This window comes from Aythya ferina (assembly GCF_964211825.1).
Source record: "Aythya ferina genome assembly, chromosome: 5".
NCBI lineage: Eukaryota > Metazoa > Chordata > Aves > Anseriformes > Anatidae > Aythya > Aythya ferina.
The window spans coordinates 5,715,673-5,737,322 of record NC_140301.1 but is presented as its reverse complement, the minus strand read 5'-3'; the positions used below and the strand labels follow the sequence as shown (position 1 = coordinate 5,737,322).

The 21,650-nt window shown below is 41.3% G+C and overlaps 1 long non-coding RNA gene across 1 annotated transcript in view; it reads right to left on the bottom strand.

Annotated features, from left to right (window-relative positions):
* Positions 1 to 20,925, bottom strand: part of LOC311437675 — a 29,552-nt gene extending 8,627 nt beyond the window's left edge. The window contains exon 1 of the long non-coding RNA XR_014693634.1: positions 20,772 to 20,925. This is a non-coding gene — a long non-coding RNA (uncharacterized lncRNA). The remainder of the gene's footprint in view (positions 1 to 20,771) is intronic.
* Between the last annotated feature and the right edge of the window lie 725 nt (positions 20,926 to 21,650).

Below are 21,650 nucleotides of genomic sequence, written 5' to 3'. Positions count from 1 at the left end.
TGGCAGCATCTGAGTGACAGCAATCTCACTGCCTCTACGCCATCCGCCTCCTCCTCTGCCGACACGGGCAGCATCATTCACCTTGCTGCCCTACAAGGCATTTACATCTGAAGTTTCCTGGGGTGGAAGGTTCCGGATTCCCACTACACCGAATTCTTATTTTTCCATGATTAATTTAGACTAAAAGTCCAAATTCTGCAAGACAAAGGAAGAATGGAGCAGATCGGAAAGGTGTTAATTAGTATTTTTATTTTTTTTTAATGGATCCCATGAATAGTAGCAGAGCTTGGGCTTAGAGGAACTTGAATCCGAATTATTTTTGTTCCCCATTTGGCTTGCTTTATGAAACACACAGCCAATAATTCCACGGCCTCAGTCAAACTCCTTACTATAAATAACATTTTGCCATTGAAAAGAAATGTAAGGGGTCAGAGCTGTTCTCAGGGATTCGCTTATCACCCACAAAAGGAACTTCTGAGTGGAGTGGACACACACTCAAAAGTAAATTTCCCAAAAAGGGAAACAACAGGAATTATGAGCAAATAAGGTGTTTGATTCCTTCTGGCCCCATGTTTTTACTTAATCCTGTGCTAATCCCACCTGGAACCAGTGCCCCAGAGAGAGTCACTAGACAGCCACACACCGAGACCCAGCCTTTGCCTGATCCTGAAAGGCAGGGCAAAGAGCAGAAGCGAGTCCCACTCCTGACCTACATCAATAGCTGTTGCTGCACCTATACTTCAGTGACTCCCTCTTGAATCATTGCTAGAAAACCAGTTATCTGGACCAGGTGAAGTCCTGGTGTTTGGAGCTGCAAGGCCAGCAATAAACCTAACCCAGAAGTCTGACCCAAAGTCAGACCATGACAACTTCAGGCTCTGTCACGACACTGTCATGACATCTCAGCTCCATCCATAAACATCTTACCTCTTACTAGTACTAGCCTTGGTAAGGACAAGAACTCCTACCCGCTAATTTCACCAGATTTTGCCCTTGCCACAGATGCAATGCAGGGTCCACTAACCACAGTGAGGCAATCACAAATACACACCTTCTACGTCCATTAACTCTTACCTTACCTCCCCAAAATGTCAAGTATCAGGAAATAAGTTTATAGTCCAGGTTCTTTTCTTGCATCCTGAAACTAATCCCCCAGCCCCAGTAGTGCTAGCTGGGTAGTTAGATACCACTCAGAAGGCAAGCCAACAAAAAAATATATATATTTTGTTTAAACTGTCAACCTCTCTTCTCCTGGGCTCACACAACCCGGCAAGTGGTTTGTTTCTTAAACCTCTGGTTTCCTGAGTGAGGTGCTAGCCACAAGGTGCTGATGCGATCCTACTTTGTCTCTGTTTTTCTGAACTACAATGTTAATCCCGTGCTAACATTAATTGAAGACTAAATCTCACATAGAAGCCTTGCCCAACTCAAGACTTCACAGTGCTGTGACAAGCTCTACCTCACTGTAAAGTAACGATGAGGCAGCAGCCTTCCTAGCTCTGTCCCTCGTCCAGTCTCTTGGAGACTCCAGCAATGAACTTGACTCCTCCATATAGAGTGCTCCCAGTGACACCGGGTTCAAGGGTACACTCCTGGTTTTAATGCCTCAATACTATCAAAGGGTTTAATTCAGTTTAGGAAGACTAAAACTTAACCATGCTTCAAAGTAGAGTGGGTTCTTACAAACAGAGTTAGTGTTAGGGCTCTGGCTAATAACACAGGATTGTAAATACAACCATAAGAAGTAGCACGGCCCACACACGTAGCAGTTGATGTCTGTTCTTCAACTCCCTGACCAAAGCAGGGCTGAGGCAGCAGACTCATGACTGGCTTTCACCTCAACCACCCTCAGCAAGCCCCAGCTCAGCAGACAGAGACAGCCGATTGTCCCTCAGCTGTTTTGAAACAGCAAGAAGGCATTTAGCGATGCTGACGCCAGCTCTTGTTTCAGAAGGATTAGCTTTGTCACATGGCCTTTGATTTGGGGGAAATGAGCTCTGTATTTCCAAACCAAACTTCATCCCCAAATGGCAACCACCAAAGGCTGCTCTCAATTTCTCCTCACTAAACACATGAAAAATGGTGTCCTAGCTACCATCCCATCTCCCCATGACCAACATCAACTGTAAATAATGAGGCTTCTTTATTTCTCAAATCAGACCTAAGCAAAGCCCAAACCCCAGACTTAACCTTAACAAAAACAATACCAAATATCAATGACTATTGCTTTATAAGGTGGAGAAGGTATTATTTTACAATATCAGCATTCACTGCAGAAGAATTAGTATTACCAAGTACATCTACTTGTTGGCCAAAGAAGGTCTCATCTCTCAAACCCTAATCTAAAGCAAACTCAACATTTATCTTAGAACAAGTTTTTTCACTCTTACTGGGTGAAAATGCAGAAAAAATAAGTCTGAGTGAGGCAACTAGCACTAGTGTCTTGGCTGGAGGCAGGCTTTGGTTTCAAGATCATGTTTTGCCCATACAAGAGACCAATTTTGGTGCAGCCAAAACTCTACTTAGGAGTTGTGCACGTGCTATGGGATGCTGATAGCCTAAAACTGAGGCCTGATTTATCACTAATTCACAGGCTCTGGGGTGGATGGGAAGGAGGCTGAAGGCAGCCAGAGCATCTGCCTTCCCTTCCATCACCAAAACTGGAGCGAGTGGCAGTGCTGGTTCTGGCACGAGGCTAGAGGGTAGAAGTTTAGTTTTGCTATAAGAGAACATATTTCTTTTCCTGATACTTAATCTTGCAGGAAACTGCCTGGGATTAGTAAAGCTGAATCCCTGACTTGGCTGAGCTCTTGGGACAAGCTGCGACAAATGCAAATATGTCCAAGCATAGAATATGTGTGAGGGTTGCTAAAGAGAGGGGCTGGAGAGCCTTTGCCATTTCTGAGCTGTTTTCCAAAAGAGAAAAGTGAGGCTGGAGGGCAGTCCTGTTTCATTTTTCATCAGACTCGGGTCAGACCACCAGCATTTGAGTCAGATTTTGGCACTAGGACATGTTTGGTGGTCAAAGATCATACTTTGCCAGAATTGCTACTCTATTTCATCACGTCTCATCCAGCAAGAGAACAAGACTACCCAATAACTTCTCCGTATTTTTTCTGTTACTTGGAGAAGCTGTGGGGAGCACTATGGTAAAAAGGAGCACCAGGGTTAAGTAATCAAAACAGAAGGGTGGAGAATGGCGGATAATCAGTAATTTGTGTTGCTCCAGCAGAGTGCTGGAAACGGCAGGAAGAGGTGCCTTCATGGGGTTCAGCACATTGGGATTTTGATTTTTGGTCAAAACATAATCTCTGAACCACACAACTTATTCCAAACCTAAGGCTGCGTTTGAGAAGGTTTGTCCTTGCTTCAGTGGAAGCTGACCCAGCTCTGTGTGGCTGGGGTGTTTGGAGGCAGGATGTCAAGGGCTAATACAGAGAACAGAGAAGCAGGAAAACAGATTGCTGCAGGATTATCTCCATCCTTGTATTTCAGCTGGCGACATTCAGAGAAGAGGTTTAACATCAAAATTGCTGAAAATCTTTCTCCAGCCCTCATCTAATGCCAGTGCTACTCCAAAACCCGAATTTTCACTAAATTTATAAACATCTCCATATTCACTGTATAATACACATTTCTCCAGGAAAACATGAGACAACCATTCATATGAGAATAGTGAGTTACATTTGATAACAGCTATTAAATGAAAGGAAGTACTTATGGGAAAAAATGCCTTACAACTTAGAGGAAGACAACTGCAAACTTTTGTCCTGACTGTACTTCCTGTACCAGGAAGACACCGACAATAAATTTGTTACTCATCCTAGATATGTTGTAGAGTACAGGCAGAAATGAGCCCTCAGTCCAGCGCAGCCCTGAAACTATTTTGTCTTATGTGTAATGGATGGGGATGGCATGATTAATACAACCATACCTGTATCTAGCAGCACACCAAAGCAGTTTACCACAGTACATTTGCATATTTGCAATCCTACTGATTTAACGTCCTTGAGAGGATGCTAAAATATCCAAACAAACATTCCTCTACAAGTTCCATTGCTGAAAGCATGAGGTGCAAGCAGAGCACAGGGATGAGAGGGGAAGATGCAACAGGCAGGAGCTGATTAGAGGCAGCAGCCCTAGGTTTGTTTTGGTAAAAGTAGGAACTTGGAGCATGCCTACTCCTAAACACACACCCCTGTCATGCCAACCAGCAAGGAGTTCTTTCTCTTTTAAAAAAGATTGATCGCCAATTGTTTCCACCACTCTTTTTATACACTAACTGCTTGAGATAGGATGACAGCTTCTTTGAAGTAGCCATCCCTGACACTGTTACCTTACGGTGGGGCACCAAGATTCCCCTTACACAGCCCGTTTGCTCCTGGAGAAGTTTTTCACTCAGTATTAGAAAAACATTTTGTTTGATACTAAACTTTGCTTGAAAATAGCTGTGTTATAAGCACCGAGAAATAATTTGTCTCTCCCTATCAGAAATATATTATTACTAACCAATATTTTACCACTGGTGGAATAACACGTGCCACTCATGGGCTTTTCCCAGTCATTTGCTATCAGATACAACTGAGCAGAGGATGACTTACTTTGTTCACAGAGCATTTTCACACCAGTTAAAACAGCCCTATGAGTGCTGCAGGCACCACAGCCTAGGAGAAATACTTAGAGCCAAATACAAAGACACAAGGACATCCAACTACCATTAATTCATTTCTGGGGTCCGCAACGCATCATCCAACCTACTGGAGATACCTGTTTCAGGAACAGATTGATTTTTATTTCTGTTCACTGACTACCAAGTACCTCTGAGGCTGATAACTCAAGTTGTTTATCAGAGGTAGGTACCCCGAGTTGTTTAGGAGGGTTCCCCCTGCCTCAACACACACACCTGTGAAGAGGAAGCAGTACTTCAGTAGGGCTGTTTAGCACTACTATAAGAAAAATACCCATTAACAGTTACCCAAAGCTGACTATCCCCAAGTACTAAGGCATTAGTGGAAGTGGATGCTGCATTGAAGACTGAATTTTTCTCATGCTTCGAATGAGAAATAGGAAGCTCTTTTTGCCTGATACTTTGTGCTTCATTTCTAGATTTGTCATGTTCAGGGGGATTGCTGGGATAGGGGAGAAGTGGGAGAAGTGAGTCTTGGTTTTCTCATAACATATCTGTTTGGGTATACCAGAAAAATAAAAAAAAAAATGAAAAAAATATTGTCAGAGCCTGTTCAGATCCTTTAGAAAGGATCCCTCCTTGGAGAGGCAGGAAGCCTCCAAAATGATCCATTCTTGACATTCCACCCAATAACATACGCAATGCGCTTTTCATGGGAATGTTACAAAGTCAGCTACTAAATGGAAATGTTTTGTCTTAAAGCATGGAAGAACTTTGAAAGGCTCTCTGGTGAATCTGATTATAGCTGCTTTGGACTGTTTAAGATGTACTATACTAGAAAAGAATTATATTTATTTTCAAGACACTACAAATAATGAGAGAAATAAACAAAAATGAAATGCAATTTAAGGCTCAAGATTTCTTTCTGCAATGGTTCTCCATTGCGGAATATTCTTTATGTCCTTCATCAGTCTTGTACTTGGTTACAGATGGAAAATATTAGCTCTGGTTTACAAAACATGGCCCCGTTTCCTGTAACACGGCACAGGTTGGACAAATCTGTCATTTGAGTAGTGTGTCTATTCTGTGGCCAATTCTGTAATCTACAAGCAATGTGATCCTAAACAAGGAATCTCATGTTAGCAGCCAAGATTGGAAAATCCCTGTTTAGCGTGATTGCTGCCAAAACCATCTCACTTGCTAAGGACAAACTAATTTCCAATCTGCAGTATGGGAGCTGTTGCTTTTCTTTTTTAGATTTTGTTTTTAAATAATGTCTCACTAAAATGGCATACAATCGATTTTAAGAAGTGTGAAACAGATTTTGAAAAAGTTTCAAAGGTCCATGAAAAATATCATATTGTCTGTTTAAAATATAGTCCATTTTGCATACAGCTTGAACAAATGCCATTCTGCAAATTTGAAAATTATCTTGAAAAAAAAAAAAAACAAAAGCAAGACTATTTTGTAAAAATAAGAGAACCCAGAGAGGTAGGGAGCAAAAAAAAAAAAAGGGGGGGGGGGGGGGGAGGGTGCCATACAATACGGATAGGACACAGATTGAGGATGATCTAAGTACAGCTTTAAATGAGAATTTGATCTCAGTTTTCAAGATGAAACAGGTTGATATAGATAATAATGAGGATATGGGATGATCACAACTAAGATGGCAGCAAAACTCAAAGGATGAAATATATCGAGGCTGGCAGAAGCAGAAACAAAAGAAAGAAGAAGCTGTCAGGTTGCAGATGACTCCAGCTGACCAGAGTCCAAGAACACAGTGCCCATATTTAAAAATAGCAATCAGAGAAATTACACCAAACAGTTACATTTAGGTAATTACTACTTGAAAAGAAATCTTGAAGGAAAGGAAAGAATGAAAAACTTGAGGAAGATGGAAAGCGAGTTTATATCCTAGACAAACTTAACAGGTATTGCGTGTGCCCAATTAAATTACTTTTTCTTCTAGAAAAAGTGTCAAAGAAGGTTGATGTAATAGATCTCTCATGGCTGGACATTAACAAACCATCTGAAATAGTAACACCGGAGAAATGTTACTCAGAAGATTAAAGATTAGCGGAGAAACTGCATTGTATGTTGCATGAGAGGTTGAGCCAAGACAAAATGGGAATAAGTATTCCTGAGGACTGCAATACCAAGTTGGAGAAAAGTTGCTAGCAGGAATTGTAAAGAAAAGCCACAAGACAGTTTTTCTAAGTGTTTTAGTTCATTATCTTGAGACACAAAAACTAAATACTCCAATTAATTAAGCTGAAGAGTAACACAAAAGAAAGTGAGTGGCCCCTGTATGTAAGGAATTCGCCAACTTCAGAAAAACACGGAAAAGATTACAACCTTTTCATAACATTAAATGCTATATGTATGAGACTAATTGAAAGGGTTTCTCTTTACAATTTGATAGCTCATTACAAGCTGCTAACAATTGAGAAGCTGTTGTGTGCCTCAGCTGATCCTGTGATAGCTATCAGCATCAACATGATGCACTTATGAAAACAATGAATGCCATCTTGCAGACTGTCACAGAAGGTATACTCAAGCGGGCATGGGGAAGTACTCATGCTGCTATGCAAGCATCAATGGTATCTCATGTAGCACATTGTGCAGTGTTTGACTGTCTCAGAAAGAAGAATTGAATTGGGAAGATGTGCAGAGAACAGTCACAAAAGTGATCCCCAGCTAGATCTGACTTCATACAGTCTCACATGCCAGTTTTCCAGGGTTCTATTCTATAAATTCTATTTCTTTGCCCTATAGCTTCCTGTATGAAGAACTTAATTTTGTTTTAATGAAGCTGAGGCAAAAGTGTTGTGTTTTTGTTTTTTGTTTTTTGTTTTTTTTTTTTTTTAAACACCACTAGTGTAATTTTTCTTGCCTTTTCACTCCTTGCAGAAACTTGAATTTGAGTGCACTGCAACATCTCATGCTTGCTGCCAGCCTACTAAGGTCACGGGGTGGATGGCTTGAGGTAGGAAACAAGTGGTCAAAAAAGAGGAGGTGGGGGAGGTCACACTGTCAGACTAAGCAGTGTCCGGAGCAGTTGCAGGACAGAAACCCTGGTTTTCCATGTTATGAGTGTGGCATCCTCTGAGCAGAGCAATCCTATGCAATATTCAAGGCCTGTCCAGCAGTTCTTGTACTTACCTACATGCCATCAGTCACTCGCCTTCTGCCCAATTTGATAAACACAGTGCACAGAAAGTTCAGTTTTCATCCTCTAAGCTGCTTCTACACAGCAGAGCTTGGTGGGAATGCCAGCCCTGGGAGCCAGCCTGTGGGAGAGGGGTATGGGAGGCTCCGGGAAACTTCCTCGGCCTCCTAACGAGCTTCTCGCATTCCTTGGATCTTCCCTAGTAGAGTGCAGGAGCTAATAATATCCCTTTGCTTCTGTTATATAGCATTTCCTCCTCTTTATTTTAACTTTTATTGGTCACATTTTCAGCTGCTCCTCTTCTGCTTGACTGGGTCAAAAGAAGACATAAATCAACTTTTGCTAGTTGCTGAACAATGAAATTGGTGCTTTCTCCCCTTGTGAAGGATGAAAATTTTAAAACACAACTTTGAAACGTACTTTAAGATGTGATTATTTTAGTTAATGTTTATGAGATTTTTACAAGACAACACAAATCCAGCTTTTCTTGGAGGAGGCAAGCCCTTTCCTTACGAGAGTCACAGTCACCAATAGGCATGAGAAGGACAAAGCCAGAATTCCTGGTCAGGGATGGGCTGGGGACAGAGGTACCTGCCACAACAAGTGCAATCATTCCCTGAGCCCAGAAGCCTCAACATGAGACAACCACCAGGAAAACAAGGGATTTCCAAACAACCCGTGATCTGCTGCACGTTTTGCTTTCCATGGCAATTTCTAATAAAACATACGAAGTATTGATTACACTCAATCCTAGGCTTCTTGAACAAGTGTGGCAATTGCACATTAAAACAAAACATACAATTCTGAATATATAAGATATATTCCTCTTAATTTGATAAACAATTGTGTTCCTAATATAAATATTGGAAGGCTTTGTCCAGATAGGTTCCTGAAATATTTTCTCCGCAGCAATAAATAGGTATCAAAAGTTAGATAGCAGCAATGAGTAATTGGCCAAGGAAAAAACTTGACCTGAACATTTTTCTAAGTCAGCAACTAATTTTGAACAGCCGAAATTTAAGCTGCTTGTTCATCTAGGAAATACTATTAGCAGAAATTATTTGCTCTCTGCTAGCAATCCATCTTTAGTTTCTCGTGAATGATAATCCAGGCTGCTTTTGCCTTAGGAACCACGGGTTATGTTTCCCACTGACCTTCTCCAGACATCCAAAAATAGGGAACCAGGAGAGGGATGGCTCCGAGTGCCTGCAGAGCCTGGGGGCTCTGGCTGCTTTGCACAAGAACTGCAAAGGAGGATTTCAGTTTTCCTTTTCTTGAATGCTTTTTCACCATTTCTGTACAAAGTTGACCATGAAAACATGCACTAAGTCAAATGTTTTTTTGTCAAACAATTTATCTCTTTTCTTCTAAGGGAATTGTTTCAATAGATTCCCACAAATACTCAGGAAAGATATTTAGAGTTGTCAACTAAAAGACCCTTCTTTTTACCTTCTCCCTTTCTCAAAGTACATTCATGTATACACTTTTTTTTTTTGGTTGATTGGTCTTGGTTTTCCTTTAACACAGAATTTAATGACATCCATTAAATATGAAAGTGTAAAACTGAAGTGATCAACAGAGAGCATTTTTTCCCTTTTGGATAAACAGAGAGGGAACACCTACACAGCAAGGACGGGACAAAGGGAACTATATATTTAATATAAAAACATGAATGGAATCCCCTCCTACATGCTTCCTTTCAGCTAGGATATAAGTAGAAATACAGACAAGCTATCCAATTTTAAGATGACTTTTAACCCCATACTACTTATTTTTAGTTTTCAACCAGAAGACCAAACTCAAACTTTTTTTTTTTTTTTTTTAAACAAGCAAAACCACAGCTCCCTGTTACCGTTCTTTGAAAGCAAAAGCCTTTTACAAGGAATATTATGACAAATTCAGTCTTGCAAATACCACTCACTCACAAAATGACTCAATGTTTAATTTCTGGAATGAAAAGATGTGTCAGAAAATCTGACAGTACATTTTCCATTATTGCATGTTCTGCTTTACCACATTTGTTTTCACTCCTGCAATATGCTTTTTGCTAAAGCATAATAGATGTCTTCTGTTCAGAAAGAAATATTAATTGTTTTAATTGTTTGGAATTTCATACCCCGTGCAGGTGTGAAAGGCTCCAGTGACTATTCCTCCAAGTGGTGTACATTTCAGTGGTAAACCACCACTAATTATCTAGGCATAAATTACACTTTTCCCTTATTCTTTTTAAAATCAGTCCTGCAGGGGTTTTATGTAGCACTGCCACTTTTGTCATTTTATACAGCAAGTTCTGTTTTTTGTTTTATTATTTCCACAAAGAAAGCTTTACAAGGAATTTTACTCAGATGCCCACTTTAGGACATTTTCATACTACAGACCCATTCCTTCCCACAAGTAATGGATTTGAACAACATAAAACCACTAAGAGCATGAGATGCAAGGCACTAGGAGCCACTCGGAAGTCATAGCTCAGCTACAGCACAGCTGTCTGTCAAAAACTACTCCAGTACATAAATTAGTCAAAACTCTTTACTCACGCTCTTTGTTACAGCCTTATTAAACCACTCTTTGTCTTACCCTACAGATTCACGTAAGAGAAGCACAAACTATGTTGAAATCCTAACTGCAGGTTTGGTACCACAGAAGAAGCACATAAGAGAAATCTTGTCTAGAGAGATCGAGGCACAATCCCATTACCGTTTCCTTCCCAAATGATGGGATGTTTTTGTCCTGCTACCCCAGCACAGCATTCATGGAAATGCTTGTTCAACTACCCATCAAACTTGCATATGGTACCAACACAGACATTTTCCGAATAAGAATGAATGCTAAAAATCAGTTTCCTCCAAATATTTTGATTAGACACGGCCAACTGAACCACCCTGGTATGCGACAAAGGCTGCTGATAGGGAAAAGTGACAGTAAGAATTACAAGAAAGGCTCCAATATTTTTCCAATTAATTTACAAACACCTGTAGAGGTTCATATTAAAGAGAAACCTGCTTTTAAATCACTAAATCCATTTCAAGATTATGTGAATATCCTTCCTTACCTAATGCTTATCACAATTTAATAGGGAAATTTGCCATTCTGGTGAAACATGCAAAGACTGTTTTGGTTCAAAACATTTTGGATAAGGTGTTTTCTGTATCTGTTTGATACCTGTTGGGCACTGGGGATTATTCCAGTTCTAATGTTATCCAGATGTTGAAAGTACTGGGACCAAGAAGGTGCGCATAAACACCAGCACGTACAATGGTATTTCAAGGTGATGGAAGAAAGCTTCAAAATGAAAACAGCAAATTTAATTAAATTCCTTGTTTGTCTAAAATAGACCTGAACATACGATATCAGAGCATTTGGGACTGCTGGCTTGAAAGATCATTAATCCAAGCAGAGGATGATACCCATGAGATTTCTGCAGGAAAGGTCACTGACAATATGTAGGGGATAACTTCACATGTACATGATCTCCAAGAATCAGTGAAGACATTGATATTGTGAAAACAGAGCTTGATTCAAAGGTGGTCTATCTAATAGCATCTCCCTAAAAATAAAGTAATACAAACATGAACTGATAGAAGAGCAAATCAACTTAATTGCCATGTTTTGAGACTCAAAACATTGCCGTGTTTTGAGAAAAGTAATTTTGCTTTTCCTGATGTAAGCTTAAGATATTTTCATAAATCTTATCTCCTAATGGGCTGCAGGGGGACTTTCTGTCACACTCTGCAGAGTGACTGTAGCAGTGCAATGAGAGGATGCTCTTAAAGAGGGAGAGTTGTATGAGTTGCTTCTGGGTTGTTAAACTCGCTGGTACTAACTGATAGGACTTAATGAAGGTCTTCTCTTAAAAAAATAAATGTTGCTTAAAAACCATTGTAGTGAGTTATGTTTACATCACCATCCCATGCTTTCAAAGAACTTCACGAGCCTAGATCTTGCCATTACATTTATAATCCGGGTTGCCTGTAGCAAAGTTATTTTGCTAGAAGTACTACTCCTTCTGCCTAAAGAGATGCAAGAAACCCCTGTAACAACAGGCTGGGTCTAGACCAGGCCTAAAACTTTGTTTATCTTCCAGGTTGCCTCCAACCCTTCACCCAACCACCGCCCCACACCAGCAGCATGTGTCAAGGACAGGGGGACGTCGCAAGCTGCAAACCGTCACGAGCTGTCAACAGCCTCAGCAAATCTCACAGACATCTGTGGCTTATCAAGCCAGCAGCATTTTTCCTACATTAATCTCCACTAGGCCTGCCCCAGCTTTCATTTCAAAAGGCTTGGCATGGTATCTTCAAAAAAAAAAATATTAAAATAATTTGCTCGATTTCTTCACATGCAGCTGGTTCGGAGGACCGCCTTTGAAATCCGAGCGCATCGCAGAGATGTCAATATGCTCCTTGCAGGCAGCTTGCAGCACAGGGGACAGCACTAAGGGCTGCAAAAGGCTTTTTGGGGCTGCCCTTGTGCAAGCGCTCTCCAGTAGCCAGCGGGATGGGGGCTCACCCAGCGGCAGCACGCACGTGCCAGATGCCCTCCTCCAGCTCCTAAAGCCCAGGGAGGATGGTTACAGCAGCTTCTTTCCAGTTGCCATCAAGGCTGGCACACTCCTTCCCCATTGCTTGCGTTGGGTGTGGTGCCCAGAGCAAGGTGACAGCCTTTGCTGCTGCCACTACACAATGGAAGCCCAGGAAACCACTCTACCGCCATGCGTGTGCCCTCCCCATGCAACCCCCCACCCCACTGGCCACCCCCTCCTCTCCATGCCCATGCCCATGCCATGATTCTCGTTGCCTGGCTGTGCCCTGCTGATCCAGAAGCTCCCAAGGGCACATCTTTCCCTCCTCGCTGCCCCAGAGATGCTCCTGTTACCATCGCACCATGTTTTAAAAGGCAAAAGAAACCCATCACACCACATCTGCTCAACACCAAAATTTGTCTTTGGCCAACAAAAGTGAGTTATCAAAGGTTAAGCTCCTGTTAGGACCAGACAGCAACAACCTGGCCTAATAAAACCCCTAGATTTTTTTTTTTTTTGAGCTTTGTGACGCAAATGACAGCAACAAGGTCTTTTTTCCCACCCACCCTTCTTTTCTCAAGAACAACCTGAAGGTTCTCTCACAACCTTTTCACAAGGATCTTTTGGTGTAAGAGTTCATTTAACACTTGCACAGCCAGAGAAAATATTAATTCAACCTTAGACATGAAAGCCTAGCTGCCCCAGTTTGCCTGGCACCTTTCCATGCCCTGTCACTTGCAGGTGGGGCAGGTAGACCTTACAGGTCTGAAAGCACAGGAGGCAGGGGGGCTGTGATCCACACAGATGGAAAGAAAAAGGACTAATTGTGTTTACAGTTACAGCCCGTCTTCGGTTCCAGCTGTCTCAAAGCAGAGTGACATAAAACACGTAAGTTCATTGTATTTCACAGGAGGATATCCATATGCTTTCATATCACATTAAAAATGTCAAAATATCTTTCTGGCCAGAGCATGCATGCCAGGAAAGGATCGGAGCAGTTATTTCCAAAGCTGAGCATGCAGGGCCTGTCACCAGGCTGGCTCCTCTCTGCCAAAACCATCTCAGAAAAATTATCAATAGCTGTCCTCCTCCCCCTGTACAGCAAAGAAATTTGAAAGCAGAATACTTAACAACACATATGCAAACTTATTCAAGTCTAAATACATTTTAAAATCTAATGCAAACACATTGCCTTCTCTGGTGAAGAGAATGCTAAAAATTAAGTTGAATTCCTGGAGCCATTGAAATCAAACTCAACAAGCAGAGTGTTAGCACATTCAAGAAGAGAATTGGTAGCTCACGTTCATCTCTTTTTAATGGTCTCAATACATCCAAGGCTAGATTTATCACATTGTGGGCTTGAAGTTACCCACACTGAAGCTTAAAGACAGCTTTCAGTGTCAATGTCCAATAGCTGCCATTAGAATGAACAGGACACCAAGATACTCAGGCAGCAGGAATTGTGACTGAATACAGATGAACTTGAAACATGTCTTTAGGTGGAAATTTTCAGCCAATTCATCCCAGTTCTGAAGCAGCTGAACTTTTATAGCTCGCTTATTACCTCAGGCAGGGTTATAGCGAGGAGAGGTTGGAGGCCCATCAGCTTTGTCAAAGGAATAAATAACACTAGAAGGTCAGAAATTGAATAATCCCAAGGATTTATGAAGAGGACTGCCAGAAACTAACAACCAATAACTCAGAAGAAAACTGGTCCAGGTTCAGCTAAGCAGCAGTCACTAAAATATAATTCCACACTAATTATTTATCAGTAAAGAAAAAAAAGCAAATCTCAAAGAGCAAATTTGCAAAAAAGCAAATCTCAAACACTGCAGAAGAAACATGTTTCTTTAAACTAGATTTCAATGCAACAACTTTGATAAAATTAGGATTCAAACAGGGAAGGGACTTTAGCCCCCTGCACTGAATTTACCAAGTGTCCCACCTCCTGCGGATGATAGTTTCAAAGCCTTGGGGCACTGGGACCGCTGTCCCAGGATCCCATGCTCTCCTCCAAATTCCATAACAACAACAAAAAAAAAAAAACAACATTAAAATCTGACAAAGCCCTATGTTGCATCTTTAGCCATAGATAAATAGTGCCTAAAATAAATAATGTCTAAATTAAAGACTCGCTTCACTCGCTCAATAGTAGCTCCCCACTGACAAAAACCTAAGAAAAAAGTCTAGTCTTGACAAATTCAAAGGATTGACACTGAAATCAGCAGGATTAAATTAACACAAGTGAAGTGGCATTGATTGTTTGGGGTTTAAAAGCATGCCAATGGTTAGTAGCTTCTGTCTCTTGGTGCTCCTACTACGGAACACCAGCACTAGCACAGCCTTGACATTGGCAGCTTTCCTTGCCACTGGGTTTGTCTGCACCAATGCAACCCTAGGAAAAATAAACATGTTTAATTTAAATCTCATACGTTCTCAAGCCTGGTTTTGGAACACTGTTTAGTAGGTTTGCTTCTCATTCATAATAGCTCTTTTATATAAACCAGCACCATGTTGGTGTACTCATGCAGTCTTAAAGTTGGCTGGTAACAGTTTCAGGTCCAGCATAAGAGTCTATAAGGGTCTGCTTTTGTGTCCCCAACTCAGGGCCCTCCATCCAACACTGCTCTTCAAGCCCTGCTGCACTCGCAGCACTCTGGATTTACTCTGACATTACTCAGCTTTATTGGCAGGATGGCTGCAAACCCAATGTCACCAAACAGCAGCTCCCACACAGAACCAGCAGTTTCACATTTTGTTTAGTTGTCCCATGCCCTTTAAAGCTACTTTGCTATTCTTAAATTTAGCTTGTTATCCTATGTGTTCATATCACTGCTGGTATAGAAAGCTCTTTTTCAAGCCCCAGTTCTCAGAAGTGGAGTAGTGAAAAACATTTGCTGGGGCTTCGTACCAGCAGTCCCAGGATGTCTTTTTATTTTAAGTTGTCTTTTAGCAGAGATGTATCAGCTTTGTAATGACATAACTGAAGATCAAGAAGTTTACAGTGTTAGGAACACCCAGAGCTGCATCTTACATTAAAGCAGAGCCTGTATAGGTATTGGGGTAAGTGGCATTCAGCATCTTTACAAGGCAAAGGCAAGGCAGTCTCTAAGAACAGTATTATTGTCCTCCCTGCCCCCCTACAACTTTCCCCACACCCCTCAAAAAAAAGGTTTCCTTTCCCCATGTTATATCCCAGAAGACCTGCTATGCCCAACACCACCAAGAAGACAGGTCAACTTCAAAGCAGGCTCCTGTTGACGTACTAATGCCACATCACCTCAGAGACTTCATGTGCCAATTTCTACAATAATTAGACTCTGCTAGCAAATAAATGAAATTATTATTTTAATATTAAGCTTCCTTTCATCTTTGAAAAAGATCATTTGTTTTGGCACTATCAAGACAAACCTTAATAAACTGACTGGCAAACAGTATGTTTAGCAATGAAAATGATACCCAGGCAGGGAATATAATATAAGCAATAAGAGGGAATAGAGAGATTTAGGAAAGGATGTGATTTATAATGACTTTAAGGAGGATAAGCTTCTACATCTGTGATCGCCTGATTGTATAATATTTTAATTGATTATCAGAGCGAACAGGTTTATTTTTTCATGTGAATAAAAGCTGCTTTACTTGAGCCTTCGTTTGCATTTATTTTACAGTCTGTATTAGCATGGATATTTTTCCATAAATTTTGGCTCCATCATGTTGTATTCATTCCACAGGCTTAGAAACCTAAATTAGTTTGGGCCAGGGGTGTCAGCGGGGAAAGCCTGTGGTTACACCTGTTATTCTGCACAGTAGTGGAGGGAGGGTTCAGGATTTTAGACCAAAAACAGTATCACTCTGCTCTGACTCAGCCTCCTTTTCTTTACTCTCAGCAGACAAGTCCCCCAGCAATTACTGCTCTCAGCAGTGCTGACACATTCACTACTAAAAAAAATCACTATTAAAAAGAAAAAAATCTCCCTGCAACTCAGGGAGGCACCTGAAGCCATCCCAACACCTGCTTTTGCACCACCTTGCTGAAGGCAAGAGGTCCTAGGCAGGTAACTCACCCTCCGTGCTCATTGCTGAAAGAATCGTGGAATGACTTGGGCTGGAAGGGACCTTGAAGATCATCTAGTTCCAGCCCCCAAGAAGTAGGGGTTTTGGTTGCTTTATCTGTATGCTGACCAGAGGCGCTGGTAAATGAGGTGGTACACGCAGTGCCTCTCAGACTGGGCTGCTGCAAGCAGTGACTTAACGCATTTACAACAAAAGGAGGCATTTGGAAATATTTTCATAAAAGCTCTATTTGTAAAATAAATTGCTTGCTCGTACATACAAACTGGGTGCAGGAGCAGGGAGGGGAGCACACCGGCAGGTGACTAACCTTTGCCATTGGAATCACACACAAAAATTACCTCTACCCTCTGATTACAAGCTAGCTTAGATACATATTGTCTAATGTTAGGCAGGATGAATCCCAAGCTGTAGCCTCTAAGGCAATTAAAAAGCTCTGGATTATTATTATTATTATTATTATTATTATTATTATTAATTACATATTCCAAATCTAGCTCAGAATTAAGGACTTTGCCACCCTGCTGCCCATTTCCCTAAGTTCTGTCATTACCCCATGAGATAAAGCTACAGGGTAAGGCCAGAAGGTTGCTCAGCTTCAGCCTCTGCCTGGACAGCTAGCAGCATCAGTATTCAGCACCTGCTTCCTAGGCTGACAAAAGAATTTAGGATTTGTACACTCCACCAACCTCATTCAGCACATGGAGAAAGAGGCAATATAACAGTACAAAGTTTCAGGGTTCCTGAAGGTACAAGACCTGGGAATATTGGTTGATAGTCAGCTGAATATGAGACAGCAGTGTGCTCAGGAGGCCAAGAACACCAACAGCATCCTGGTTTGTATAAGAAGCAGAGTGGCCAGCAGCGATAAGAAAGTGATTGCCCCCGTACTTGGCTCTGGTGAGGCCACACCTCAAGTACTGTGTTCAGTTTTGGGCCCCTCGCTACAAGAAGGACATTGAGGTGCTCGAGCAAGTGCAGAGAAGGGCGACGAAGCTGGTGAGGGGCCTGGAGAACAAGTCCTACGAGGAGCGGCTGAGGGAGCTGGGCTTGTTCAGCCTGGAGAAGAGGAGGCTCAGGGGAGACCTTATCGCTCTTTATAGGTACCTCAAGGGAGGCTGTAGCGAGGTGGGGGTTGGTCTCTTCTCCCACGTGCCTGGTGACAGGATGAGGGGGAATGGGCTTAAGTTGAGCCAGGGGAGTTTTAGGTTAGATGTTAGGAAGAAATTCTTTACTGAAAGGGTTGTGAGGCATTGGAATGAGCTGCCCAGGGAAGTGGTGGAGTCACCGTCCCTGGAGGTCTTTAAAAGACGTTCAGATGTAGAGCTTAGGGATATGGTTTAGTGGAGGACTGGTTAGTGTTAGGTCAGAGGTTGGACTGGGTAATCTTGGAGCTCTCTTCCAACCTAGAAATTCTGTGATTCTGTGAAGTCCTGGGCAGCCACTGGGAAGCAGGCAGAAGCAGGCAAATATTGAATGACTTCAAGCAAAAATAGTAGGAAAAAAATTACATATTATCTGTCACACAGCTAAAAATCTCTATCAACAATAGCTTTTAAAGCTAAACAATTATAATATTCTGAAGAAATTGTATTTATGACATTAAAAAATTAGAAGAGCTCTTTACTCATAACACTGTTTGTTTGTTTGTTTTTCAGAAAAATCAGGTCATAATTTTAAGTTATCCCTGAACTAGTTGATATTTCCAGCAAGTTTTGTGTTTTTGTTTTGTTTTGTTTTTTTAACAAATGCTTTCTTTTCTTAAAAACAAAACATAGTACAAAACTCTAGAAGCCAAAACTCATTTTGATAAAATCTAAGGGCTATACATGGATGCTGAACTTTTCCTAAGATGTGAGCAATGCAAATATGCCAAATAAATAAATGAAACAATGGCTCTGATTTCCGTGACAGAAGAATACAAAGTCTACAATATCTAAGGCTATAAGTTATTTCAGGGACATTCACACATGTAGACGAGCCTGAAATCTGTTAAGATTTAAGAGAAGATTCCTAATATTCAAGGTGAAATGACTGCTTACTCTTCTCTCCCTACAAATCTTACAACCTTTATTGTGCAATTTCAAATGAAAGCATGTAAATTTCTAACTTATGTTGATCAAGATCTGCAAGCACACAAAATATTTGCTTTTATTAGAACTGTTGGACAAGAAAAAGATGAGCCTTGAACTTGCAACTCCACTTGGTTTTCAGTTTTTAGGGGAGTGAACATCAAATTAAAACGAAGGCCATCCATAAAATGTTACACCGCGCTGAGTGAAATCTGTTCCTACGAAGACCAATAGGGATTTTGCATGTTTCACCAGTATGAGATGCTTGCAGAGCACTTTGCTCCTGGCCTAAGGAACACTTTAGTCTTCCTCAGCTGCAGTGCCACTTTTACCTTTCAACACTTGATGGAGCAATTTCCCTGAATTTCCCCTTTGCCTGGATCACGCTTCAGTTTACCTTTGTGCTACCTCAGTAGGTCAGAAGTGTTTCCTATTAGCTTGCTCCCTGAGTGCTATTAAAAACAAAAACAATAATAATAATAATAACAACACACAAAACATCTTTCATAGAGCCCTGCAGAAAGGTTTCCAACCAAGCCTTTACTTTTTTGTTGTAAGGCTATGCAAGAGCTTAACGTTCGACTCCTCATATTCCCACTTAATTTTTAAAAACGTTGAATTCCTCTGTTGTTGAAGTAGAATCAATATAGTCTGAATTTCAGAGAAAAAAAAGGAAATCAAGTAGGGATTTAGAGGACAAGTGTTAGGGCTTGTCTGGTAAGTCATCCTCATCCAGAAAATAATTTGGATCACAGGCAGGCAGTGCACTTCCAGCATCCTGAAAAAAGGAGACCAGGAAGTTTGTTCTTGCCCCACTATGAGAAAGAACAGACTTCAGCACAGGTTTCTCTGCTGATAGTAACACTTCTACAAGCCTGGTTTTCCCTCTCACAGAAAACATTATGGAAAAAAAATGGATTTACAGACAGCTACAGAAGTGGACCAAACTAACAGGTTACATATCAGCAACAGGAGACCTCACATTTCTTATGAAACATGGTCTCCATTTTATTAAAGATATACAGTTACAAGCTAGCATAGAAATAAGGATACAGGATGCTGTGCTGAAGGCTTTAAATCCACTGTAATCAATATAAAGGCAAATTACAACTTTAGCAGCAGCAGTTTGGTATCTGGCTTGCTTCCTAATCCTTTAATCTCGCCTGCTACAACCAAGCTGATACTGCCAACAAATGCCATGCCATAAAAGGTGGGTATTCTCACATACTTTCCTATGCTTTGCATGATTAGAGCTTAAATCTACTCATCATGAACTTCCTGAATGATAATGGGATTTGGGCAAACAGTCAAGATTTCATGGTGACACTCAAACTGTAGTCAAGTCTTCATCTAAGAAGCATCCCTTTAAGCATGTCAAGAATCAGAATTCCCCTTTTTCCTTCCCTTTTTCAGTTTGCAAAATTTAGCTGTCTCACTTTGCAAGGAGTGTTTCCTGTTCCATATTATTTATGCAATGCTTTGTGCAGCCCCAGTAGTCACCACTAATAGAGCTGAGGCTGCGAGCGAGCAGTCAGAGAACTGGGGCGACCCACACGTAAGATGACCAACTGCTTGCCTAGATCTATTTTAAAGAAATCTGCAACAACTTTCTCGTATCCTTGTCCTGCAAGATATCTATTACATATTTTGTTAAAGAGGAAAGACATCCTAGGAACAGGCTACTGTCAGTTCATGCCTCAGGAGCTGAGCCAAAGCTTCTTGTATTTCAACTGGAATTGACATTCAAAAGGAAAACAAGTTGGGGACAAAAAAAAAAAATCCCCTTTGATTTAATTTGATGCAATTCCAAAGCTGAGAAACAGAACACACAAGGGAAGTAGGAGAGGTGGGGGGAAATAGAGAGGCAGAAAAAACACAGATCTAGAGCTGTCAAATTTAAGAAACTTTGAATATAAAATTGAGATAGACTTCCTATCAGCATTTCAGACTGCCATCTTGGACCAAATCCCCAACTGGCATAGATCAGTGTAGCTTTGCTGAAGTCAGCACCTATATATAAGAGACCGGGGCCCAGCGCTGCAGTCACGCAGAAATTAAGAGCTGGTTTATACCAATATGGCTTCTATTGATCCCACAGCCGAGAAGGGGGCAGGAGGCAGACTTCACATACTGTCACAGTGTCAAAAACCCTTCTCTACTTCTTCCTAAACCACTGTAGCAAACTGTCTGGGATAACCCAGAGAAGCACATCATTTTTTTCCTTCACCTCTTTCTCCTACAGCCTGCATGCTTGCAAGGACGTTTTCTGAACAACTTCCCAACTGAGTGAAGATTAGAAATTGCTCTTACCCAGCAGCAGGAAGATAGATGCATCTCCTTTTCATCTGACGCATGGTTTGACTATGAACACAATCATTTGCCCCATCTCTCCAGGGCTAGGCCTGGCACCATAAAGTCTGTCCCAGAAGTCAGAGGACACTCCATAAACTTGCTTAGCATATATGCTTTTGTTACATGGCTTAAAAAAAAAAAAAAAAAAAAAAAAAAACACTGTGTGGGAACAACAGACCAGTGGAGTTTAAAGTAAACAAACAAGTTTCTTCCCCTAATACTGCCCAGGCACCATCAGGACAGTGGAAACTCAGACCCTTGAAACTACTTGGCTTCGAGGGTTGTAGTGAAACACAAACCTAGCACTGCGGTCTTGGAGTGCACCCTGTTCCTCTTTGTACAGCTGATCATCTGAAAATTCTGCTGTCATACCAAACACTAGTTGTTCCCAACTTTACATCCGAAACTTTATGGCATTTTTTCCTGTGTTGCTAATGGATTCCCCTTTTCCAACCAGAAACGGCTTCCCAAACTCATGACCCAGTTAGACGTTATCTAAAAGGAGGCCCTGGGGAATGTATGGGAGAACACAAAAAAATCTCAACCAAGTTATATCTGGAAACTTCCCAAGTGATGAGCTGAAACTTAGTTACAGGAAACATGCTGCTCCTGTTCAGCAACAACCTTGGCACAATTAGATTTTTTTCCCAGAAATCAAGTCTCATGTTGCTGTGAGACTGAAGTAAATAATGACTCATTAAGTGATCCTAGGAAGAAAAACGAAGGCTTGCTCCACTCAAAGGTATTTGCACTAGGAAATCTGATAATGTCACCAACCACAGCCGCAAACATTGACTTTTCTCGGTGCACCCACATCACTGAACCAGCAGGCGGCAT